Below are 21,554 nucleotides of genomic sequence, written 5' to 3'. Positions count from 1 at the left end.
TTACATCAATAAAGTAAAAACAAATTCTATTATTAACATACTGGCACATATACTATTTACTCTAGGACTGATTATTCAAAGTCAACAGTTATACTGCTATATGACATTTAAAAAATGCCAAAGGTCACATCATTATGATCTATAAAGACTGATATTGGAGATGTAGGTATGTTTAGGATCCACAAAGTTCGAGTTCTTTTTCACTGTTTTATTTTATGCCATGAAGTTTCATATTTGGCTATGTATCTAACACATTGTATCTCAAAGATAATTTGTACCCAAATGAATGCACATGGTATTTCAATATATTTATCAGGTCCCAGCTAGCAAAAAAAAATATCGTAGTTTAAGTCATGGGTTTGGTCTCCAGGTCATAATAGGAGTTGAAATCAATCATGCACTGACTAGAATGGACATTTATATATTTGGTTATCAGAGATTTTATAAAGATGTTTTATTGAGGTAAATTAAAAGTTACATTTTTCAACATTCTAATCTCATTATGATGTCAAGATCCAACCTCACATTTTTTTTTTAAATTTGCAACCTGATTACATGTAAATTATAAGTTTAACAAAGTTTTAAGATTTAAATGAGGGCAAATACGTATGTTAAGTGCATGATGGTCCCATTTTCTTGACATAATGTAGCCAATAAAAATATGCAAAATTTTCTTTTTTCTATTAGTATACGGGGTCTATTTTTGAGGATAAAAAGGGTTAGAATGTAATAATAATACTATACTTTTGTTTTAAAAAAAGGTTGTCTGACTGGCAAGCAAAGGTCTCTATCTAAAATGTAAATTAACGAAGCAGGAATCTGTTCTGCCAAACTGATGATGAAAAACGACAATTTAGGGAATGGCAAATTAACACTTCAGTGTAACCAGACTATGTGTAAACTAGGCTTAAGGTGTATTGATTCAACCTGCATGCAATGGATCCATTCCAACAGCATAAAAAGTCCTGATGAATTAAACAAACTTTATTATGAAGAATAGACCTTTGTCCAAATTGCTGTACAATCACATTTTGTTTTTCTCCTCCTTTACAAAATAATTTTTGAGACTGTCCCTTCTCACTGTAGTCCATTTGTGTCCTCCTGTCAAAAGGTGTGACATTAGTTTTAAATGATATACCAGTCTATCCTACTCCATGGAGCAGGTAAGAGATAATTGGCATTGACCATTACATAGTTTAATCTGTTCATCACACACATCCCTCACTGACTGTAGTGTTCATCATTAATATAGTTCACATTCCTTGGGTCTACCAAGTGGAAATCCAAGGCCTAAAGCATCATGTGATTCATTATTATCACCCACACAAACAAGTAGGCAAAGAGATGTCTCTAAATAGTCACAGTATACAATCTCATTTACAGTCATGCAATATACCTTGCACTGAATTTGAGTATAATTATTACAATTCTGTAGGGGGGAAAAAACACTGGCCATAAAAAGGTTACAATCAGAAATCATATTATTGTACATGTATTCTCAAACAATACACCAACCACATGGCATCAAAAGTCTGCGAAGAAACTTGTCTAGCTAAAATAATAGATATGGACAGATGAAGCAACCAAGATCAAATGAAAGGAGCAAGATCTGTATATGACAGGACATAATGAACTCCCATTTGTAAAATACTACAATTTAGTGTTGCATGTGATAAAGAATACCAATCTATTAGAGATGTGTGTACTTAACAGTTTTGCATACATGTACAAAGCACATGTTTATCTGTAGAGGGTTTTTCTTGAAGTTAACTGCCTGCATATCAAGTCCCCAGTCACATGGGTATAACAATGAAGCAACTGCCTGCATATCTTGTCCATAGTCACATGCTAGTAACAATGAAGTTAACTGCCTGCATATCAAGTCCATAGTCACATGGGTATAACAATGAAGTAATTGCCTGCATACCAAGTCCATACTCACATCGATACAACAAGAAGGTAATGGCCCATATATCAAGTCCATACTCACTTGGATACAACAAGGAAATGGCCCATATATCAAGTCCATACTCACTTGGATACAACAAGAAGGAACTGGCCCAAATATTAAGTCCATATTCACTTGGATACAACAAGAAGGAACTGGCCCAAATATTAAGTCCATATTCACTTGGATACAACAAGAAGGAACTGGCCCAAATATTAAGTCCATATTCACTTGGATACAACAAGAAGGAAATGGCATGCATGTCTAGCCTATACCCACAAGAGTACATGTACAACAAAAAGGTAAAGGTCTGCAAGAAATGTCCATACTCATGAATGCAACAATAAGGTAATTGTCTGCATTTAAAATTCATATTCACATGAGAATAATAATTCTGCCTATCAAATCCATATTCACATCAGTACAACAATAAGGTTATGGCATGCATGTCAAGTCCATACTCATATGAGTACAACAAGGAGGTTATGGCATGCATGTCAAGTTGATACTCATTTTAATTCAACAATAAAGTTATTGCATTCATGTCAACTCCATACTCTCATGAGTACAAAAAAAGATTATGGCCTGCATGTCAAATCCATACTTGCATGAGTACAACGGTAGTAAGGTAACTGTATGTCAAGTCAATACTCGCATGAATACAACAAGGTAATGACTGGCATGTCATGTCCATACTCACATGAGTGGAACAATCAGGTAAAGGGCTGCATATCAAGTCCAAACTCACAGGAGTCCAACAGTAGTAAGGTACATGTAATAGCCTGCATGTCAGGTCCACACTCTATTGAGTACAACAATAAGGTAATGACCTGCATGTCAAGTCCATACCCACATGAATATAACAATAAAGTAATGGCATTACTCACATGAGTACAATAGTAATAGCCTTCATGCATGCCCATACTCACAAGAGTACAACAATAGGGTAATGACCTGCATGTCCAGCCCATACTCAGATGAAATCTTACTGCAAGTTTTGACACTGCTTATGCTATCAGAAAAGTGACTATTAAATCAATCAATAAATGATTTTAAGGTTTAATTCCACACTGTGGTCATGAGATACTGTGTTATTTAGCCATAGGACTTAAAAATAACAAAAGAAAAAAAAACACATTTGAAGAAATTCTAACTGCTAGTAGTATTTAGCTGTAAAGTTGAGGTTAGTCACCCATAACATCAGTGACCACTACAGTTTGAATCGATGACCACTATTGGGTAAAGACATCATGTGCTCTCCTGCACATTTATAGCAGATGTTTCCAATTACTTTTAATGTTTTGGGCTTGTCAAATTAAAGTGAAGTTTTAGAAACTATATTTAGAAAAAACATACTCTACTGAATCAATTCCACCCCCTCCCCCAAAATTTCACAATAAGACCATTTCTTCCTTTAACTTCTGACTGCTAAAACCATTTTCGATCTTCACAGTCATAACAAAATTTTCAAATCTGCTGCTGCAGTTGTCATCCTGGATGTCAGATTGGCACCATACTGTATATTTATATTACCAAGACCGGTTTACAACATAAATATTAATAATGTATTTTTGTAATACTAAAACTGGTCCACATTTCAGATATTAATATTGTATTTTTCATAATACTGAGAGTGGTCTACAATGCAGACACTAATACTGTTTTTTTCTTAGTACTGATAATGAGTGATGTAAATACTGTATTTTCATACTACTAGGTCTAGTCCACAATGTAGATAATGATTCTGTATTTTCATAATAGCAAATCTGGTCAACATTGTTGATATACTGATCTGTATTTTCCTAATACTCCACATGCCTGAATAAATCAAGTAATTCACCTGGATATACAAGTCAATAATCTAACCATTACTCCTGCCCATCAAAGCAATGCTACTGGGGCTATTCAGCAATAAAACTGGGGCTATTCAGCAACACTACTGGGGTTATTCAGCAATAAAACTGGGGCTATTCAGCAACGAAACGGGGGCTATTCAGCAACACTACTGGGGTTATTTAGCAACACTACTGAGGCTATTCAGCAATAAAATAGGGGCTATTCAGCAATTTCTTCATACTAGATATAGCTGAGATCCAATACCAACAAACATCACCTGACAAGTTTGCCTGAATGTAGGATATAATTTATCTGACTCTACATACAGCATGTCTTAGGAAACTTCCTCGGTGGATTTCACAGTACACTGGAAGTCAGCCAATGTACTACTACTGCTGATTCCATCTAAAATGCCCGATGCTGTTCAAAAACACTAACTGTACACATGCAACTATGATATGTCAATCAAACAGGGTCTGTTTAATTAATTTTTGCTAACTATATTATACCTAAAACCATCTCCTAATAAGCAGAAGTGAATTATCAACACACAAAAATGCACAAAGCTGTGTTATGCTGACTTATGATAATGGAATTCTTGGGGATGATATTTTGCAGTTTTCATTTCCGAGTATGTACACACTTCTGGCTGACAACATGAATTGAAGGCCAACATCTAGAATGTACATGAACTCACTGATATTCATGTCTATTTCCACTAGACAGGTGTTGAAAGGATTCAGATAGCTGTTGCAATGCCAAATTCCCCCCCCCCCCCCAATAAACATGCATCTCAGAAAGAGAAAGTGCACTTGGCAAGCATGAGGTCTCTCTCGATGTTATTCTTTGGACCTGAGCATCGAGTTAAAATGGGTTTTACCTGTAACTGCAGCTGTAATTTCTCTGCCCCAAAATTTATTAATTACTGACCAAAAGTGGATAATTGCAACTTTAATTAATGTTCAAAAGTTAATAATTGTAATTTATGTTCAAAAGTGGGCAACTGTTTTTGTTCTATTCAAAGTTGTTAACAGTAATTACTCAGCCCAGATTTAGGTAAATATATTTATAATTACTATTCAGAAGTGGGCAATTGTAGTTTTAATTACTCTTCAAAAATGGATAATTATCATTGCTCTAGTCAAAAGTGAGAAGTGGTAAATGTAATTACTCTGCCCAAACATAGGTAAATATATTTGTAATTACTGTTCAAAACTGAGTAACTGTAATTATAATTACTATCCAAAAGTGGCTAATTATAACTGTTACTATTCTGCCCAAACATGGGTAAGTGTGATTATTGTCCAAAAGTGGGTAATTATATTTGTGATTACTCTCAAAAAGTGCATAACTGTAACTGTACTCACTCTGCTCAAATGTTGGTAAATGTTTGTAATTACTGTCCAGTGAATAATACTGTTACTGAAATAATTCCACTCAAAAGTGTGCAATTGTAACTGTAGTTACTTGATTGAGAAAAACTGTTACTGTAATAATTCCACTAAAAAGTAAGTAACTGGTATTATCTAAATTTGAAAAGCTCTCATATTTTAACTGATTACATTCAACAGTAAATGACCACAAGTCTGTACACTGTAATATAAGAAATAAGATAAGAATGATCTGTCCATTTGTGGAATATTCATGAGGGCTTAGTCCACCTGTGAAACAGCTATATCAGAGTGCTCCAACTACAGGCCAGTGGACCGAATGTGTGCATGCATCTTGCTTTCGTGGTCAAGAAGACATCATATGCATGTCCAACATGCACAATGCATGTAAATCAATGCACCCATTTCTCAAATGGTTTAGGCCCAACTATCTAGTTTAATGAAAGGTCGAATTGTCAAGCTATACTGTATATAGGTGTAAAATACTGAAAGTGTAGTCTTTTGATCCCCACCCCACCACATAAGAAAGATTTGCTACATGCATAGCATACTAATTATTCAATAGTTTGAAATGTGATAATGAAACTAGACTATATGCTGTTGTCAAACATGATGTTACCATTTTAAGAATACACAAAACTGAGATGCTTCTGAACTGTTGATTTTATTACAGGTGACAATGTTGATTTCATTACAGGTGACAAGCATGCTCCATTATAAATGACATGTCTATTCACTGATTCTGTCTGTCCATACAGTAGCAGAAAAGCCTAAGGCAAGTCAGGTCTACATATATGTCCTCTATCTTGCAGTATCAAGTAGTCCTGTGATCTTTTTGAACATCATTCCTTAACACTGAATGTAAGTACAGTAATATCTTGATCATGTCTAACAATTACATGTTATACCTTGGTCTGGTGATATACATTGTGTTATCTGTAATGTTATCTTACACTGCCTTCAAAATATGCTAAGATATTGACTTAAATCATAAATTAGCAATATTGTATCAATGTAATACCTCCTGGCCCAGTTGTGATGTTGTATCAGTTTAAGATCTCCTGGTCCAATTGTTATATTGTATCAGTTTAAGATACCCTGTCCCAGTTGTGATATTTATCAATTTAAGATCTCCTGTCCCAGTTGTGATATTTATCATTTCAAGATCTCCTGGCCCAGTTGTGATATTTATCAATTTAAGATCTCCTGGCCCAGTTGTGATATTGTATCAATTTAAGATCTCCTGGCCCAGTTGTGATATTTATCATTTTAAGCTCTCCTGGCCCAGTTGTCATATTTATCAATTTAACATCTCCTGGCCCAACTGTGATATTTATAAATTTAAGCTCTCCTGGCCCAGTTGTGATATTTATCAATTTAAGAAGATCTCCTGGACCAGTTGTGATATTGTATCAACTTAAGATCTCCTGGCCCAATTGTGATATTGCATCATTTTAAGCTCTCCTGGCCCAGTTGTGATATTGTATCAATTTAACATCTCCTGGCCCAATTCATTGATGCTCAAAATATCAATACAGAGGAATAATTTTACCCTAACTGACCATGTTTACAGCATTCAATACATGTCTGCAAGATACAGTAGCACACTGAACATGCTACGGTCAGTTGAAGAAAAAAGAACAGCTGGAATATTCTTTGAGCTGTAACCTTGGCCTTGGCCTAATTATATTAACACTTGGATATTATTTTACAAATACCACAAAAAGTGGCAATATCACATAACTTTAGGCTCATGATAACATCAATAGTAACCTTCAATGACCCTTCAGGTACATAAAAATAAAGGAATGAAGACGATCAAATTCATCAGGGACCGCATAACTGCCTTGGACACTTTCAAATTCATCAGGGTCTATACAACAAAGTCCTTCACATTTTATAATGTAATTTGACAAATACTTTAAAAAACTGCATCATTTATGACCAACTTAATGCATGTATTCTTGGGTAATATTTTCTAATGGGACTGTTGTACAACAACTGTAGCAATACCTGCCGACCAAGGTTAACTCTGTTAGATTTATTTTTTTCTATGTGGGTATCAATTTTGGCAGTTTTGCACAAAATAGACCTTTCAACAGCACTTAAATCTGTTGGCATGTCTATCCATCCATTAATCAGTTTGCTTTCCTTATAATGCACCCCCCCCCATGTTTCCTATTGCACTGTTTTTAAAATTGCGGTAGGTAGGTAGTTTTTTTAAATAAAAAACATTGAGTATACTATAATGATTAGTATATATAATGTACTAATTCAGCTCAATTAGATGCAGAAATCAATTGGTGGGATTTTTTTTAAATTTACACTCGGGGAAAAAAAGTGCTAAGGACAGTCAGCCGACCAGGAACACACATATTTTTTATTTGCCTCATCCTTAACTCTATTAATCAAATACTGCTAATCATATCTGGCATAATACTTTTTGTTTTACAAAGACATGTACATGAAAATAAAAAAGGTATCAGATCTTGGACGTATCACAGGGGAGTGATGGGGCTGAAGTCAATTTTACATTTAATTAGTAATAATTGGTGTGGATATCTGCAATTAATTCAATTTGCTGATCCACTATTTTTTCACTATATAACCTAGATCAGGGATCGACACCAACTTTTTTAAATAGGAAGTCCATGGAACTTCCTGTTTTTGAAAACTGGTGGTCCTCCTGACTGATAGAAGGTCCTTCTTTTTTACAGTTATACTTACAGAATAAATGTATAATCAATACAAGCATACAAGGTTGTTATTTTATTACAGTTTACATTAAATTCATCAACAGTTTATATACTTTGTTTTTTAATGCTGACAAATCTTGTGTGTGGTATTTATTATCATCAGCAGCATCAACATCACTGATGTACCATCCGTTCCCATTACGACAAACTTTTTCATCCATTCATTCCCAGAAAATTCTCTGCCATAAGGCTCACTATAGCACAACTGATGGTTTCACTGTCTAACTTGGGTACATTTTCTATACCAATAAAGTGAGTTTAAACCTAAGAAGAAATATTAAATTACTGAATTAACAATATAAAATAAACTAGAACGGATCTACAATTAAATTGGTGGTTTACAAATTTACAATGTTATAAATGGAATGGAACTAACTTTAGATTTTTGGCTTAAAAGTTTCAATTTCTGGTTCAATAGTTTAAATTCAATAGTATAAAATGAAAGTTAATAACATTTACCTTGCACTCAAAAGAACACATACATTTTCTGCCTCTTTGTTAGATGCATCAGTGGAGCCATCACTAATAACTGACAAAAACTGACTGGGGGAAATGATTATTGATATGATCCTGTTCTGACCCTACAAGTATCAACAATAGCCCTGATAAACTTCTGACTATATTTGTCCACCAGGTAGGTACTGCCTGTTTCCAAACATTGTCCAACTCACATAATTACACACTGCATATGGGTGTCCATGTTTCATACATATGTTTTTCAAGTTTCTTGTCTTTTTTTTTTAGTGGGGGGAAGTTGCAGAGACATTATCAAGAAATTTCCACATTTTTTCAAAAACACAAAACCACATAACAAGATGTCAATCACCTAAACGCCTGATGCTCTTATATAATTAACAAAGTAAATGTCCAAATGGCAACGATAATTTGGATTAAATGGAGTATGCATGATTTTTGCTGTGTCAGACATATTTATAATTAAAAGAAAGATTTATACAACCCTATAACATGGGACAAACATTGTATCATGGTTGCCAAGTTTCAATAGGTACAGCAAAATGAAGACGATGCTTTCAGGGTGAAAATACCTTGGAGTTTTTTGTACACATTGATAAGAGCAGTACAAAACAGCTCACACGGTATATGGTATAGTTGAGCATAAGCGTAAAAATGTGAACAGTCCAGTTTTGTTCTGTTTGTCCATAAGCAATACGGCAGTGCACACCTGGTCATGTTAGTGAATTCTATTTGTAGCAACAAGTCAAATTTGTAGCCTGCCCTCTACTGGAGTTTTTATTTATACAGAGGAAATTGTATATAAGCTTGAACAATGATGACATGCAAATATAACGGCAATGAGTTGCAAAAATGAGTATATTTCGCAGATCAGGTAAACGGTTGCCGTACGAATGGCTTTATGTAAATTATGTACGTGGCGGCCGTGCGAATAGTCTTTCCAGATGATGTACACAGCGGCCGTGCGAATAGCGCGCGCCGTAAATGATAGATGGCTCATGATGATTATAGTGTTCCATGCAACTGTGTAACCATTTTTGGGTCATATTATTATTATTATTTCACAAATAGTTTCATGCCTGTTCTATGTTTTCTGACTTAGTGCACAAACATATACGGCTCGCCTTGAAGCAATCTGTACTCTTGGCCCAGAGACCAGTATACATGTAGGTCCCAACTAATCTCCTACGATCACAAAGTTTTGCAATCGCCTAGACGAAATATTTAAACACAGATCGCTAAACAACACAACTTAACCATGCCTAACACTGATAATAAAGAAAATATTCATCGTTACAATTTAGAAAAATATAAAATTCCAAGCATTCCAATACTTACGAAAAGTTCAGCTCGCCATGTTCGACAGCACAGACTGTTTGTGGTCTTTTGGCAGGAAGAGCAAACTTTCTTTTGGGGGTCGTATCAAAAGCAATCTCTCGGAATACGCGTAATAAGAACAAATAAAAAGATAAACAAGCACAAGAAAAGTAATTAAAATAAAAAAGATAATAAGAGGGGTTTTCTAGATATATTACTACAGAAAACATTACATAATAATTTAATATTTAGTTTGCATTTGTATATTGAAAACATGCAATTTGAAATAAATCAAAGAAAAAAGACATAATAAGAATAAAAAAGACAATTTAATAATAATAATAATAATAATAATGAGGACTTTGTATAGTGCCTAATCTTTAGAAGCTCTAAGCACTTTACAACATTAGACAACACATATAAGATTAAAAACATATAATCATATGATTACAAACACAAACACCATTAAATTAGAAAACATAGAAAAAAAAATGCTGAGCATATTTAAGGTAGGAAACATTATCAAGGCTTATTTTACAATCATTTTTAATTGCTACATTTATTATAAGAGATGATATTATTTTTTTCTTCAAAATTGACATGTTTAAATACAAGATCATTGTTTTGAAATATAAATTAACCTGACACTAATCTTATTTATTGTTTTGTAAGAACACAATCTTATGAATGAATACGGAGTGATATTAGCTCAGTTGTCAACATTCTGGACTCCTACACTGAAGAAAAAAGTTAAATTCCCAGGTCAGCTGTCACATTGTAACCTCAGGCAAGACACTTTACTCTCATTACTCAAGAACATCTAATCAAAATAGGATCAACCCAATGCAACCAGAAATCTTGATGCACACCATTAATTTTATTTTAGTGGTTAATGTGCCATACAAAATTATCAAGTTTGGCTCCCAGACTATAGACAGATTGTTTGGCTGCCATGATGTGTTCCTAGGCATGACATTTTGTTCTAGTTGCCTAACCAAAATGTACAAAAGACACAAGATAAAATACCTTAAAGCGGGTTTAGCGCTACCAAATCAGCAGTGTTTGGGGGATCTCTGATACACATTAATAAAAGATAATCAAAATGTCAAATAAACGAAATTATTGCTTACATCAAAGATGCACTTTGAGGTATTTTGTTACGGAGGATGATACTTTCCTCTTATTGCTTAGTAAAATCATGATAGACTTCTAAAAGGAATATGAAGTTCATTTCCTAGGACAGGTTAGGTCAAATATCATGATGCAGCCTTAGACAAGACACAAAATGAATCAAAGCCTCAAGATTTGTGGACTCAGCCAAACCAAAACATAAATATTCCTGTGCATCATTGATACACACCAATACTTTACTATGAGTGATAATTATCTTTTCACAAACATGTATCATTTAACACACACACATATGTATGTATGTATGTATGTGTGTGTGTGTGTGTGTGTGTATATATATATATATATATATATATATATATATATATATATATATATATATATATATATATATATATATAAATTGTTATTTTTTCTTCATGATTAATTTCTAAGTATAATTGTATTTTGGACTTGAACTTGTCCAAAATCAAGTTCATTGCGTACATGATCAGTAAATTTTATATTGAAAACAAATAATACATAGTAGTTAATATTTATCTGTTAGTGTGGGTTAAACATTAGGATCATTATCAATGGCCTGGTTCTACATTTTGTCTCATCTTTTTATATAATGTTGCTTACTTGAGAAATTACTACTTCTTGCATTTAACATCTGAGGCAGAATCAGTCTTATTGTTGTGTTTAGTATTTTGTTTGGATGGAATTATTTATTGAGATTATTATCCATTGGAAATACAAAGTACTCATCTAAAATATTCTTTTACTGGAATATTAGTATGGAATTACAGTGATATTAGACAAGAACATTTATGGATTAAAGTGATACTGGCACATTAGTATATTTTAGACTAAAGGCACATCAACACATTCAACATTGGAACTTATTTGGAGTGCTACTGGAATTCACTTGGAATTTCATATATTTGAACTTGTGATAAAACTGAAATTTTCACTTTATGTTTGAGTTACACACACACACACACACACACACACACACACACACACACATAAACACACACACACACACACACAGGACCTTCCATCAGATTTATCATTGACAGGAAAGTCACCAAAATGGGCAGGTGGTTAGGGGGACCTCCCTCATATGAGATAATTAATTATATTTAAATTAGCTGGGTGTAAGCTAAAAGTAGCTTGGTAAATTACTCATCTCCCAACTGAAACCTACCTACCTACCTACATACATACATGTGTATCTATATACTAACAGGAATGTTTAAAAGCTTGAAACATCACTTAATACATGCTTCATCAGCTTCAGAAAATTACAGGGATAACCTTGAAAATATGCTTACATTTAATACAACATAAATGATTTACATAAAAATAATGATATATCAATAGCCTTTGCTGGTGCACACTTATGTGTTGGTTGATTAACTTCCCACATCAACTTCGCCAAGTTTCACTGAATGACTAGATGTGTATGACTATGGTACTGGTTACCATTCCAATTTTTACTTATTGCCATGTTTTATATATGCCATAACTTCATAATGCCTTCATATGCATAACGTACTGTGCCCTACTGTGAGTCATACTGCTCTGATGTCTGCAAGGTGGCAGTTTATTTTGATGACTAGCACTGGGGCATGATGCCCCAGACATGTGGCATAATGTCCAAGTCACATTATTCTAATGCCAGGCCAACCATGACTAATCCTATCACTAATATGAGAGAGAGAGAGAGACAGACAGACAGACAGAGAGACAGACAGACAGACAGAGATAACATGGGTATAATTTGGTAATGAAGCACATAAATTTCAGTGAGAATGATAACTGTATTTGTATTTATTAATGCTCTGGTCATCATTATATATACCCATCCCTTTTACACTAATTATATATTGCATGTATAGAGACCATGTGGTTTTAGGACTCATGGTACTAAGGGTATGGAAAAATGGGAACCAGCCTGGAAATGGGTGAACATAAAATAGAGTAATAGAGTATATACAGGGGCTGGACAGGATTGGTTAATAATGCAAGTTATGTTTTAGGGAAAAGAATCCTTTGAGAGCTTATCCTAGTGGTAAGTGGAAAAAAATGGAGATATTGTTTTGCTGATAGGATTTTAGTCCTTTTACAGTCTTGAGTTGGGAGCACTCATTACTAAAGTTAGCACCTGCCTCTCTGGTGCAGAATTCAAAGCACGTTTCAAACACATGCAGGTCCAGAAAATGCCGCAGCTCATACCCTTTCCTCTTCACAGAAGATGACATCCAGGTTTCATCTATACTGATAAATATAGGTTTGATCATGAGCACTCAAAAATTTGAAATTTTTAATATCATGGTGTTTGCATAGGTTTACCTTGTGAACTGAATTAGTACCATGAGTCCTTTATATATATGAATGAGCATCCATGTTGGGGAGAGAAAGGAATGCTGCTATGTACTGTATATGAATGTACATGTGTGTGTGTTTGCATATTTATATATAAATATGTTCCTTTGTATGACCATCTCAAGGTAGATTAGCTCTTCAGCTAATTATGTTACCCATTTTAAATAGTTATTATTATTATTATTATTATCATTAATGTGGCATAGTAGCCAATTCATGTCATATGTGGTGTACTGGTAGTGTGCCCTACTGTGCCATAGCAACCAATTTATATTTAAAACAGATTCCACATAACGCTATAGTTCACCTTTTTCTTTTAGTTTTTATAAAGTTCTTTTTTGCATTTCAGATGGGGGCCTGAACAGTTTTCAAATTATGACCCAGGAATAAGTCACCAGGGGCAAGGAGAGACCAAGGTGAAAACACAGGTTATATAAAAGACTTGGCCTTTCTGTAACGTAAGTATACATAAGGTGACAGTGTGGGCATCTCAATGATTTTTATTAAAGAATGTGCCTCAGGGAGTAAGGACAGAGACATAGCATGACCCAGGGTCAATGTTTGTTTAAACTGAAAGTCAAATGTATTTCAAAGATAAAATTATATCTTAGAATTAAAAATATGTAGAAATTAGAGGTGACTTTTGTCATCCCAAATCCCTCAACCTGAATGGAAAAATGATAGATTAACTTTGCCACATTACAATGACCTTGACTTTTGACATTTGGATTTAAAAATTAATAGACTTCTTCCATACCTTAAGTGCAATCACTGCATAAACCTTGGTCCAAAATAATGGTCCATAACTAAAGTTCTTATAAAAATTTTTGTTTCTTTCAGTCACAGTGCTCTTGACATTTGAAGATATGTGGTTGATAACTGAACATTTTGTGCAGAAGCCATTTTTCTTCTTTCTAACACTGGCATTGACCTTTCACCTGTTGACATAAAAATCAATAGGATTCTTTCTTGCCCCAAGTGCAAGCTATCCACAATTTTTTTTCCTGATATATATAATGTAGAGCTGATGTTATTTTGTGGAGATTATTTTTCTTCTTGCACAGTGACCTTGACCATTGATATTTTGATCCCACAACCAGTAGACTTCTTCCATATCCTGACTGCAAGGTATTCATAATGTCTGGTCCCTTCAGTGAGTACTGTTTCTTTCATGTCCTGGAGAGAGTGTCTGCTAGTACAGTCTTCTTGCCTGGAATAGCAAACTCAGAGTGATGTTCTCTGAGGTTGTCCAGAGGAGGAGGTTACAGACTTCCATACAAAGAGAAGGTGCATGTGTGCCTCCTTGATGCTGGCGAATGTTACAATGGATCTGTTGTCAGAGAAGACCATGACACACTGAATTATTACTTTGTTTCAAGATTGTTGAATTGGATGGACAAGGAGAAACTGTTGATGGTACAAATATTGATGTCCTAAAAGAAAACAAATCTGAAACAGTGTTCAAGATCCTCACAAGGATAGGAAATGAAAGTAGATAATAATGCCTGGGATCATAGAACCTCTAAATGCAGCATGCTTTATTTTATCCAGTCCTGTAGGACTGGGACTATGTCTTGATTCATAAGGAAATTCATCCCAATATAGATGAAGCCCTGAGATGGAATGAGCTCCAACTTCTCAAGGTTAGGTAAAAGACCCAACTAAGTTGGGGCAAAAACAGTTCTGAATGGCAGAAACTGGAATTGACAAACTTCTTGGTCCAAGTAAAACCTGAGGTATTTGCAATAAGGAAATATTGGGTCATGCAAGTAAGCATCATGAAGATCAACGGAGACTGCCCAATCTGATGGACACAGATCATTCTAGACTGAGGATGTGGTCTCCATCTTTAAATATGAAGAAACCAGTTTAAAGGGGAAAAATTGATCACTTGACAAAATTTCCCACTCATTTTGGTGACCAGGAATATTGGAGATTAGAATGCAGTTGACTGATTGTTCAGAACCCTCTTGACTGCCAATTTCTGTAAAAGTGTGTGCACTTTCTTCCTTTAAATTCACCTGATTTGATTGGTTAAGAAAACATGGGGTCCTTGACAGGGATTGTTCCAGAAACTCTACTCATTAACCCTTGTTTCCAATGGAAAAAACCCAGACGTCATCTGTGATGTTGGCCAAACCTCTGCAAAGAGGTCTAGATGAGTACCAGTGGGGATGTGATCTGGAAGAGGAATGCATAGCAAGAGAGCAGTTGAGTTCTTAGGTCTGTACCTGCTCCTTCCTCTTGGGGGACTTTGGCGACCATGCCTTGCACCTGTCAACTTTGTTGATGGCCTCTGAGGGTAATTTGCATTATCACATTCCTGGCCAACATTGTAAAGGATCTGCCTTTATTATTCCTTAGATCTTGCGAAGCTATGGTAGGAATGAGTTCTCTGAAGATGGTCTTGGATTCAAAAGCAGCAGCCCTGAGAAGATCTTTACTATGGCTGAAGAGTCCAACTGGACCTGTTGCTTATAATCTTTGATTGTATTGACTGGAAAGAGGGACCAGACTCCAGTACAAATACTCATTTGAGACAAAATTGGGGAGGTTTAGTTGGACAGAGGAGCACTTTTCCAACCTAATGAGATAAACCATCTTGTAGTGAGGCCCTAGGGACTCAGCAAGAGAGAAACCTGAGAATTCTATAGAATAGAGGTGTTGGTGTTTCCTCCTCCCTTTATATGTGCATCTGGAATCAGCAAGATTCCAGATTTCAGTTAAGTATAATTTACAAAATGCATAGAGTTATTTTTGTGTGCATTCAAAGCAAGTGAGGCAGTCTGGGTGAGTGTCGCATAGGCCCTTCTTGTGGTCACACTGTTCCACAGATTGTCCCAATTTTGTTCTGTGAAATACTATTTCTTGCATGAAAACGATGAATAATGCATTATATCACACATGAACTCACCTGATGTCACACAGTATATACTATATACACTTCAGTGGATGCACAGGTAAATAATGTAAACAAGGTAAAAATCCCATCTTCCTTTGTAGTAAAGTAAGATGTTTAGTTGTTAAACTTTATTAAAAAAAACACAAACACACACACACAACAGGCAACATGAGTCACAGAAACAATTAAAAAAATATACAACAATGAAAACACTGAATTTAGTATGCAGATAATTATTGAAAGGAACGAACATGTAATTACTACTATGCTATGGTGGGGTGTTCACTTGACAGAAAACACTTACCCATATCCAGCTGTACATACGAAATTGATTATGACTGTACACTAACCCATTGGGGGTGGGATAATGTGGTGCCCCTTAAAGAACAATATTCTGAAAAGGCGGGATTACCAGCTTGTCAAATTAAGAAGAATAAATGCAATACCGAGATATATGAATAAGCTGGAGGAAAGACTGCAATGTGGCAAAAAGCTAGCAACTAGTAATTTTTCTCTGTTCACATCTTTGATACACATACATTAACATGGCATACTTACAAAGAAAGGATTGTTCTGTACATGGCATGCAAGGTGCATTAGTGGACTGTGTCCATTGACAATTATCCATTCTATTGGAGGATGTATTCACATCAAATAGATGAAGTTTTCATTGCAATAAAGAGTTGTTGTTGTTGTAGGGTTTAACACCATTTTTCAGCACACGATAGGCTATACATGGTGGCCAGTATTAATGGTGGAGGAAGAACCGGGGAAATCCCCAGAAAGAACCACCAACCCTCGAGAAGCTACTGGCAAGCTTTCTCACATACCCACATTGGCTGAATCCAAGACTTGAACCTATGCAGACAGAAGTGAGATGGCAGTGATCCGTAACGGAAAGCGCTTTGGACCACTCGGCCACTCAGGGCCCCCAATAAAGAGTAAGCTATGCAATAGTGATGGGATATGTAGTACTACTATTATAACTGAATTTAAAATATGGGTGCACATTAACAAAAATCAAGTTTAATTTTATGTCTTCATGATTCATGACTAAATGTCACAAGCTTTTGAACTACAATGTCCTTTAAGAAGTCATGGATTTTGTGTAATATTCTATTTCATTTAAAGAACAACTAAGTTGAGTTCAGTGTCATGTGTCACATGTTTCAAAAATAAATAAATAAATAAATAAATAATATCAGCTAGTGAACATGTTTTAAGGAACAAATATGTACAGGTTTCAAACAAACTTTGTGCCAATCATCAGCACTTCATGGTTTTTGGTTTGTTTGTTAAAGGTTGCAATGTTCATACTTGTGAGGCCTGTGAACTAAATAACAACATTTATTCTTTATGGTTCTACTAACAGTGGTGGCAACAGTGGTCAGCGTTCATCTTTCGACTTTTAAGATTATAGCAAGCTTAACATTTTAGGTATATAGAAGTGTGTAGCATGTATAAAACATGAGATTAATTAATCACCTCATCATCTGACCTTCTTATCACTAGTTTACAATCAACTCTACCTAAAAATAAAGGGCATGTATACATATTTGGTGTCAGTTCAAACAAATACTGCAGTTCCAAAAACTTGGACCTGTGAATATTACAGCTTCAGAACAAAGCAATCTTTCTTGATGCACATTACATGTAACAGACGTACAGTAAAAACCTAGATATAATTAGTACTTATGTGACACTGACCTTGACCTTTGACTTTGTCACTCAAAATCAGTAAGTCTTCATGTTTTCTTATAAGATATGGACACTGAGTTCTGTATGTGCTCATTCACAATCCTTGCAAAGTCATACACCTACAAATGTAGGCATCTGCTGTGATAAACTAGGGTAATGTTAGTCATTCAGAACCCTCAGTCATACACCCTCAAAATGAAGGTATAGAAAATCTTAGAATGTTTGCTGTGAAATGCAGAACATTCAAATGGCATTAATACAGTCAGTGATAGTGAAACTGGCAAAAGTGAATACTTTTCGGAGGCTGTTGATGGGCATCAAATGGAGAGGAGAGTGAAGATTCAATAGCATTTGCAGTGAAAAGCTATCCTGTAATATGCAAAAAGAAACAAACACATCTGCTATGGTATACAATGATGGTGCCAATTAGATTGCATTGAATGCCCAGTTGGGAAGCAAAGAAATAAACTACTCTATCAAAGAGGAAAAATCCATCATGTCTTCATTTCAAATTTGACATCTGTATATATTACACATTTTGTTTACAGATATATAGAATGTCAGAATGACCGCAACCTTTGTCATTGTGACCCTGTAGTAAATAGCACACTGTATTACATATTTACAAAAAATATATTTAATCCAAGTTTGATATAATTTACAGACCCTACAAAAGTAACCTTGCAAAAACAAATACACTCACTAATAAAATTTGTGATTTTGATTGCAGGACATCCTCCTCCCATTTATGGTTCAGTATGAAACATGAGAGAGAAAGAGAAAGGTCATATAAAAATGAACAGTCTAATATGGCCACCATAGCTACAGCAACTTTGCTGTATATGAGATTTAAATTACTCATGAATTTGGCCAAAGGTTCACAAACCTTTGGAAGAGCCATGGTAAAGTGGAAAGATTAATACAAAAATGTTATCTTCCTTCTGTTTTATTTAATGGGGTATAAGGTAGGTATAATGCATAAAACATTGGACTAAAGCAAGACAAGACATTTATTTTGAACATTTTTATTGCTCAGATTCCAGAGCAACAGTGTACTCACTAAATGTACAGTGTTGATAGTAAGATACATTGTGTTCACTAAAGGTACAGTGTTGATAATTATATACATTGTTATATCAGGTAACTGTCAAAAGACAGCCTGAAACCAGCTGTACAAGGCATTTCTATTATACTGGTACACAATGGATGCAGATACATACTGCCTAAACATTAATGGTCAGATGCCATGAAAGGAATATAAAAAAAACCCACTGTTCTCATAATATAACTTTTCTTATGGAATGTATAATACATGTTAGAATATTGTGTAATTTTTTCTACCAATACATTTACTTACTACCCATTCACATAAGCTTGTAAATTGGCTTAAACAATTAAATAAATCCATTAGTCTTTAAATGGTTGAAACAGCACTCAGAATTGACATAATACAAACGTGGTAAATGGGTCCTGGGACTCTGTACCATCCAGTCTATTGAACTGTTATATGTAAAGGTGAATAGAGTCATTGATAACACTAGTGTGTTGTCATTTTGAATAAAAGTTGTAGAACACTATTTAGAAAGTTTTAACACTATTGTCCATAATGATCGTTATTCAAATGGTAACTGGGGCTGTATGTGCTGATAGTCAAATCATTCCAGGTGTTATCAGACACCATCTCTTCAGCCCATCTTATCTTTCTAGCAAGATTCCTACATCTAAGTTCATATCATCCCATCCAATGGACAACAGCATCAGGAAGAGGTACATATCTCCTGTTGACAATAGTGTCAGTAAGAGGTACATATTCCTGTTGACATTAGTGTCAGTATGAGGTACATACTCCTATTGACAATAGTGTCAGTAAGAGGTATACATTCCTGTTAACAATAATGTTGAAACTCAGTAAAGATGTAAACATTCCTATTAACAATAGTGTCAGGAACAGGTACATATGTTGCCATTAGTGTCAGTAAGAGGTACATATTCCTGTAGAATCTCAGTAAGAGGTAAACATTAATATTAATAATAGTGTCAGGAACAGGCACATATGTTGCCATTAGTGTCGGTAAGAGGTAGATACTCCTGTTAATAATAGTGTCAATAAAAGGTATATATTCTTGTTAACAATAGTGTTAGGATGAGGTACATGATAATTGAGTGAGTTGAGATTTCTTGTATTCATACATGTTTCATCAGGTTTCTGACATTACTGGCTTGTGACCTACTTCACCTGACAAGACAATCAGAGTGCAGTAACCTACTTTTAATATCACAAACTCTGACACTTAGCTGACTGCAAATGAAAATTGTGACTTGATGTTGTTGGGCTACATTAAATGATAGTCATGAACATTACTGTGGTATTAAGTTCCAGTGAAAGACATTTTATTCTACAGACTTTTATATTTGTAATAACTACCATAAGTAAAAGATGCAATCCAGTCCATCTTCACAATGCCTGAAGAATATACAAAGTACTGTTAATGAACAAACCCTTTATGATGTGGAAAGGAATCAAGTGTTCCAAGGAACTCAGGGTCTCACCTGCAATGATGTGCTGATGTATTCTCAAGTGTTCGTTGATGTATTCTTTGCTGTAATTTCTGTGGAGCTCCACTGGATATACTGATCTCATCTAGCATTACATGTGTTCATAGTCTGATATCATGCTGTAATTTCTGTAGAGTTCTATTGGATATACTGATCTCATGTTGTTGTTGTTGTTGTTGTTGTTGTAGGGTTTAACGCCATTTTTCAGCACAAGATAGGCCATACATGGCGGCCAGTATAATTGGTGGAGGAAGAACCCTGGAAAACCACGGGAAGAACCACCGACCCACGAGAAGCTACTGGCAGGCTTTCTCACGTACCCACGTTAGCCGAGCCTGAGACTCGAACTCACGCAGACAGAGGTGAGATGGCAGTGATCCGTAACGGTGAGCGCTTTAGACCACTCGGCCACTCGGGGCCCCCTGATCTCATGTAGCATTATATATATGTGTTCATAGTCTGATATCATGCTGTAATTTCTGTAGAGCTCTATTGGATATACTGATCTCATGTAGCATTATATATGTGTTCATAGTCTGATATCATGCTGTAATTTCTGTAGAGCTCTATTGGATATACTGATCTCATGTAGCATTATATGTGTTCACAGTCTGATATGCAGTAATGCTGATATCATGCTGTAATTTCTGTAGAGCTCTATTGGATATACTGATCTCATGTAGCATTATATATGTGTTCATAGTCTGATATCATGCTGTAGTTTCTGTAGAGCTCTACTGGATATACTGATCTCATGTAGCATTACATGTTCATAGTCTGATATCATGATATAATTTCTATAGAGCTCTATTGGATATACTGATCTCATGTAGCATTATATGTGTTCATAGTCTGATATCATGCTGTAATTTCTGTAGAGCTCTATTGGATATACTGATCTCATGTAGCATTATATGTGTTCATAGTCTGATATCATGCTGTAATTTCTGTAGAGCTCTATTGGATATACTTATCTCATGTAGCATTATATATGTGTTCATAGTAATTTCTGTAGAGCTCTATTGGATATACTGATCTCATGTAGCATTATATGTGTTCATAGTCTGATATCATGCTGTAATTTCTGTAGAGCTCTATTGGATATACTGATCTCATGTAGCATTATATATGTGTTCATAGTAATTTCTGTACAGCTCTAATGGATATAAGTG

The 21,554-nt window shown here is 35.0% G+C and overlaps 1 protein-coding gene and 1 long non-coding RNA gene across 9 annotated transcripts in view; one reads left to right on the top strand and one right to left on the bottom strand.

Annotated features, from left to right (window-relative positions):
• The window catches only part of LOC149804771 (uncharacterized), a 93,821-nt gene extending 84,018 nt beyond the window's left edge, over window positions 1-9,803 (bottom strand). For all 8 annotated transcript variants that reach the window (XM_089944301.1, XM_089944334.1, XM_089944284.1 and 5 more), the window contains exon 1: window positions 9,744-9,803. The gene's annotated coding sequence lies outside the window, so the exon portion shown is untranslated. The remainder of the gene's footprint in view (window positions 1-9,743) is intronic.
• On the top strand, window positions 1,089-13,859 carry LOC149804770 (uncharacterized). The gene is made up of 3 exons (XR_016416617.1): window positions 1,089-1,163; window positions 5,873-6,036; window positions 13,576-13,859. It is a non-coding gene; the product is annotated as an uncharacterized LOC149804770 (long non-coding RNA).
• The last annotated feature ends 7,695 nt before the right edge of the window (window positions 13,860-21,554 follow it).

This window comes from Sinohyriopsis cumingii, chromosome 2 (assembly GCF_028554795.1).
Source record: "Sinohyriopsis cumingii isolate HCF-2022 chromosome 2, ASM2855479v2, whole genome shotgun sequence".
Lineage (NCBI taxonomy): Eukaryota > Metazoa > Mollusca > Bivalvia > Unionida > Unionidae > Sinohyriopsis > Sinohyriopsis cumingii.
This window is presented reverse-complemented; position numbering and strand designations above follow the sequence as displayed.